This window comes from Harpia harpyja, chromosome 13 (assembly GCF_026419915.1).
Source record: "Harpia harpyja isolate bHarHar1 chromosome 13, bHarHar1 primary haplotype, whole genome shotgun sequence".
In the NCBI taxonomy this organism is placed as follows: Eukaryota; Metazoa; Chordata; class Aves; order Accipitriformes; family Accipitridae; genus Harpia; species Harpia harpyja.
The window spans coordinates 7,091,164-7,097,309 of NC_068952.1; positions in this window are offsets into that span (position 1 = coordinate 7,091,164).

Consider the following 6,146-nt stretch of genomic DNA (forward strand, 5'->3'; position numbering starts at 1 on the left):
CAAGGCGCTGAGGCGCCCGCAGGGGCGGGGGGGGGCCGGCCGCCGCCGCTGGGCCGCGGCCCCGGGGACCCTCCGGCCGACTGAGGGAGGGCCCCGAGGCGCCGTGGAAGGCTGCTCGAGATTCCCCCCTAGCGCCGGGCACCCCACCAGGGGCAGTTTTAAAACAAACGGCTGGAAATAAATCCGTCGTGCCCTCTGTCACGGAAGTTTGACTCCCGCTGTCGGGGAAGGCGGTGGAGGATAAAAGCACGAGCGGGGTGTGATGGGGGAAATACCACCGCGTGCCTGTCGGGTTCCTTGCATGAGGTACATAAGCAACCACTGCTGGCTGGGGTTGGAAATGGCACCCTGAGCTCCCTACACCAGCAGTCCCACCCTGCACAACTGGGTTTTTGCGTGTTAGCCTTACGCGGGTCGTTGCGAAGCTACAGGGCTTTTTTCTTCCCGCTCTGTGGAAGAAGAGACACAAGAGTAAGGCGGTCAAGGAGGCTGCAGGAGCTCTCAGAGACGTAGGCTGTCCTGAGCTGGAAGAGACCCACGAGGATCATCCAGGCCTGCTCCTTGCTCCACACAGCGCAACCTAAAAGTTGAACCATATATCTATATATCTATATATATCTCCAAATGCTTCTTGAACACCGACTGGCTTGGGGCCGTGACCCCTTCTGTGGGGAGCCCATTCCCGTGAAGGACCATCCTCTCTGTGAGGAGCTTTTCCCTAATACCCAACCTGAACTTCCCCTGAGGCAGCTTTATGCCATCTCCTCACGTCCTGTGGCCAGACACCGGAGAGGAGAGATCAGTGCCTCCCTCTGCGCACCCGCACCTGACGAAACCGTGTGATACAGACCTCCAAAAACTTAACTGCTGCTGTTGCTCAGGAGCACGGCAGTGCTCCCTCCGTACCGCGGGAACAGCGCCGGCTGCACAGGCACAGCGGCCCCCCAGGAAAATACAGCTGCATTACAGTGAGGCAGCTACAGGACAGAAAAATACCTCTGTAGCTCTTAAGTGAAGCACAACTACATACTTCTTACAAATGTAATGCAGGCCTTTCTGTTCTATGTATAGATGGGTGAGCCTAGCTCCCTTGGCCAGGACATGCCAGGGGACCCCCAGCAGCCGGGGTGAGCAATGGGTGTGCAGGTCTGCCATTGGCTTTCAGGGGTCAGAACCAAAAACTATGGCTGCCTGCAAACTACTGCTTGGAACCAGATGTTACTGAGGAGGCGGAACACCCAGAATAAAACAAACTCTCCTCCTTTATTTGCCTTTAATCCTGTATATTAGGAAGGCTTCTTGGATGTAATAGCTGGGGCAGAAAAGGGATGGGACCAAGGGCTGTTTCTAGAACATTCCTTGGTGCTTCTGAGTGTGGTCACAGACACTTACACCATAGTTTCAGAAATGTTTTAGCCCAACAGAAGTTGGCACAGCTGTTGAAAAGAATGATGCCAGTCTCCTCTCTGCCTTCAGCTGCTGCTGCTGCTTTTTTCACATCAGCAGTGTTGAGCGTGTGCTTGATTGGGGAACTGGTGCTGCTAAAGACTGACTTGCCAAAGAAAATCACTTGGTGTATATCAGAAGTGACACTAGCAAAGTGTATGGGAAAAAGCCATAAAATGTTTGGGAAGAATAGGACCACTTGTTGCAGTACCTGCACCAAGGTAATACAGCTTAAAATATTACAGGACTAAAGCATTAGCTGCCTGCAGCATCCCTGTACATTTTTTTCAGCCGTGCTTCTTCCCTTTGAAGGTTTATCTTAACCAATTTCTTTCATGTGCAACTTCCCCATTTCCTTGGAAACTCCCCTGCAACCTCTTTCTTAAAAGCAAAAAATCGCAACTGGAAAAGAATTAACTTGGGAGCAGGGCAAATGCAAGGGTAAGCCTTTATGTGTGTCATCCTAATGGCACTCCAAAAATGTACACTGAAATTAATATTTCCTTTTTCGGAGCAGAACACTGTGTGCCTTGTACAGATTTGGAAGTATTTTTCTCCCCCCACCCCTCAACTCATCAATGCTGCTTGTAAAATGATCTGGCTATCTTGGAACAAGGGTTTTATTCTTGTGCATGATTTTAGGACCTGATCTCCTTTCACATGCACACTCAGCAGTTTAAAATGCACTCAGGAGAATTCGTTATAAACTTGTGACTTGGCATGTGAAGTTTGGGCTGGCAGTCCATTAATGCTTTAAAAGAGAGTGGGTTTTTTCATCCTACCTAAGCATACCTAATTTAAGATCATTTCAAGAATGCTTTTTTGTTTTGTCATGTAGTTTGAACAATTTGAGTTTTTAAGATACAGCTTTATGTTTAATAAATGAAAGCTGTATGTTCTCTATGTTTATTATATTACTACGTAGAATATATTAATAATATATACAATGTATATTTTATATTATTAACTACCACTATATAAATAGCTTTATAGTTAATAAGTCTGCTTCAGTAAGTAGGCTAATTCTGCCACCTTCCAGGTTCTGATTCACATCCTTCCCCAATGTGTCTTGTTTCATTTTTCTGAGCATGCATCACTTTGCATTAATTTGCAAAAATGCAAACCGCACGCACTTTCACAAAATCCCCATCACAGACTCTCTAGTAACTTAACTTTTCAGTTACTATGAGATGGTGTGAAGCCAGACAACTTGATAATACTTCCTGAAAGGAATGAAATAAAGTTATGTAGAGTCTATTGTATGTCAAGTAACATGCAAACATTTTGTCAATATTTTACAGCTCATGCAGGATACATACCTCATTTGCCTTACCACTCATTTAGATTTCTGCTATGCTTGTAAGATTTAAAAAATCTTGAAATAGACTTAGTTTAGATTATACCATGTTAGAATGATAAGTACAGTTGGACTGAAATTTTTTCGAAACGTCTCAATGACTCACAAGAAGGATGTTAGGGGAAATGCATTGTTTTGCCCCTTTTAAGCAAAAATTCTCATGATCTTTTTATTTATTTTGGGGGAGATGAGATTTTGATATCTCTGTACTTTGGACTAGGAATATGAGGTTTAAAAGGAAGGCTGCTTGGGCCAAGGATATCTGATTCACTATCTTTGTAGTAATCTGCAAAAATTTTTTATGTCATAAGCGTCTGTAAAATCTCATTACTTGTCTTAAAATTTGTCAGTGAAATTCTTAGATGTATCTATAATGAACAGATTCAACCTCTCACCTTACTACGAGCTTAAAAGACTGTATGTATATTGTGCTCCCAACTGATTTGAGAGTGGTCTGTTGAGGACAGCAGGGACTGTGAAATTTTACTGAAAGTACGTGGAATATTTTGTTTGGGCTTTGTGTGGAAGCAAGCAACGCCAAGAACCGTGGTGAAGCGGAAGGAGCCTGGCTCAAATACAAGGAAAGTTGTAACTATCAAATGTGAGAAAGAAGAAGAAATTCAGGGAAGGAGAGAAAGAGAGAGTGAGAAGCAGGAGCTAACAAGCAGATGTCTGGGAAGATAGGGATGGGGGAAGAAATCTAGCAGCAGGGGTTGGAGGTGAAGGAAGGTGTATAACTAGGTCAAGAACTGCCAGGTTAATGAGGAATGCAGGAGCAAAGAGGAGTAATGTGTTCAAAAACTGAGCACAAGAGCAGAAGTTGGGTGGGAGTAGAACAGATTTGTTTTATTAAGTTAGTGTAATCAATAGAAAATGCCTTCCTACATGGCACATTTTCTTCTCTGGGGCGGCAGCAGTTTGCTCACTTTGTGGCTATTAAGGATTTTTTTAAGAGTTGCTAAATTTGAAAGAAGTCTGGTATATTCACACAGCTATATTTTCACTCAGGCTTCTGGACACCTAGGCAGAGTAAAGTCTTGCTTACGTAATGGTCTTTTTTTGAGAGGCATTAAAAAAGAAATGGAAAAAAGCCATATTAAAATTTCCTTTTAGAATGTTCTTAACAAATGTAGACAGGAGTGTAAATTTGAGCTGATTCATGTTTTGCAGCTGAGACTTTTGATCCATTAATAGGTAACTTAATAATTATTGTCGTGTGGAGTCAGCTTCAGATATTAATGTAATCCCAGTTTAATTAAATCAATATAAATATTTAAATGCATCCTTTGTAATTTAACCAGTTTTGGGCCGAGCAGTGCTACATATTGCATAAAAAGCTGGTTGAGAAACCGACTGTAAAATCTACATCTACCTCATAGTTTATTTGTAATACTGTACATTAGGTATCTCACAGCAATCATAAGCTGAAGTTGAGAGGCAGAAGAATGTCATGCGCCCTGGGAAATGAGCGGTAGAAGCAAAAGGAAAACAGGTAGAAGACGGGATGAAAGAAAATACAACCTCTGTAGATTTTTCTCAGCTAAAATTATGGGGACCAGACTAATCTTGAGTAGTTTTTGTAGGCTAGGCATGTTGCACAGTCAAGCTTTCATTAAATATGGGTTTTTTTGTTTTAAATTTCAAGAAAAGATTTAACTAAAAGTATTTTCAAATCCACAAGAAAGTTGGGGTTTGTAGACATGTATTATATTAATTAGGTAAACTGATGTACTTGGGGGATAAAAAAGGACAAGGGTTCAGACAAATAACCTTTCTATTTTCTTGGAGTCAAAATACCTTCCCTGAAAGAGGACTGCAGAATCAGGTACTGAATAGCATGTTATCTTGGTCAGGTTACATATCCTCACACAGCTGTACTCAGAAGTAAGCTCAGTGAAAAAGCTTGTATAAACAAAAAGGAGGTTTTAATTAGATAACATGACTTTTGCTAATTCTCTGTATTATTTTCTTGTAGGATGTTCACAAGCCCTAGGACAGAGAATCAGTTTCCACCATTAGCAGGGGCTCAGTTTTGATGTAAGTTCCAAGGAATTCCTTTGATTTTAGTATATTACCACATATTTACACTATGATAAAGATAATTCAGTGAAGACGTCAGTAATGTCTCTCTGTGTATCATCAGTTCAGCTCAATGAAACATCACTGACACAACAAACTGCACCGATAATGTTGATGTATAAGAAAAAGACAGCTCCCAGTGTCTGTTGTCATTTATAGACCACACACCTGTGTCTGCCAGGCTTATCTAAAGCAGAGTTTCATTTACTGAGGCACAGGACTATAGCTCTGTGTGAGAAGGTGCACAGAAAATACATAATTTAACCAGGAGAATATGTTAACAAAGACATGGTCTGCTCAGTCCTGCAGTCACTTTACAAAAAAGAAATTGTGAGGGGCCTGACCTTGAAATAACTTTGTATTTTCTGAAATCCTTCTGGTTTCATTCTCTCTCGACTCCAGAGGGACTGTTAGCATGAGCTAAGGCTGGCTTCTTGGCAGCTGAGAAATAGGAATGAGGCAACAGTAAAATGGCAGTATTAATTTAACTCTCCACATTCTCTAAACACCCAGCTGGGATGAAGGTTCAGCATCACTGTGTGGCCAATCAGTGTCTTAAGGTTTCTGATAAGGAACGGGATTTTGATCACAGAATTCCTGTTTGCAACAGCTGAATATATATGTGCTTAATGAGCATATTTTTTAGCTCCTTTCCTGTTCTTCACTGACCAACTCCCTTATGAGGCTGGGTGAGTGGCTACAGGCAGATACAGCTTTCTCACATTGCTGTAATTGCCTTAAACAGACATTTTGTTACAGAGGGTCTTCTATCTATCTGTGCTGAGATAAATCAACAAGGATCCAGAGTAAGTCTAGTGAATATAATTTAGTTATTGAGAAGAATGGCAGCTGTGTATGATGCATACAAAACACTAATTTGAGCCAGCCCACATTTTGTTTAAATATGCTGGGGACTAATGGAAAAGGAAGTTTATTCCTCCTCTTTTTAAGACACAGTGCAGACTTGCTTTAGCTGGCTGGTTGTTAAATTACCTGTGGGGAAAAAAAAACCCCTGCATTTAAATTACATGGAAAAGAATTTTGAGTGAGGAAAGTAGAGTTTTCTTCTAGCAAGTAACTTGAGAAGTTGGAGAAGCTTTAGTTTACTGAAGTTAAATAATTCTTGGTTGATCTGGAATAAGTGGAAGACTTTTGTTTACTGTGAGTGATGCTTCCATACAGTAATATTAATGGCAATTTCTACTTCTAGAGAATCATCCTTTGAAACTGTTGTTTAATTATCACCTTAGGAGCTGAATAGGTT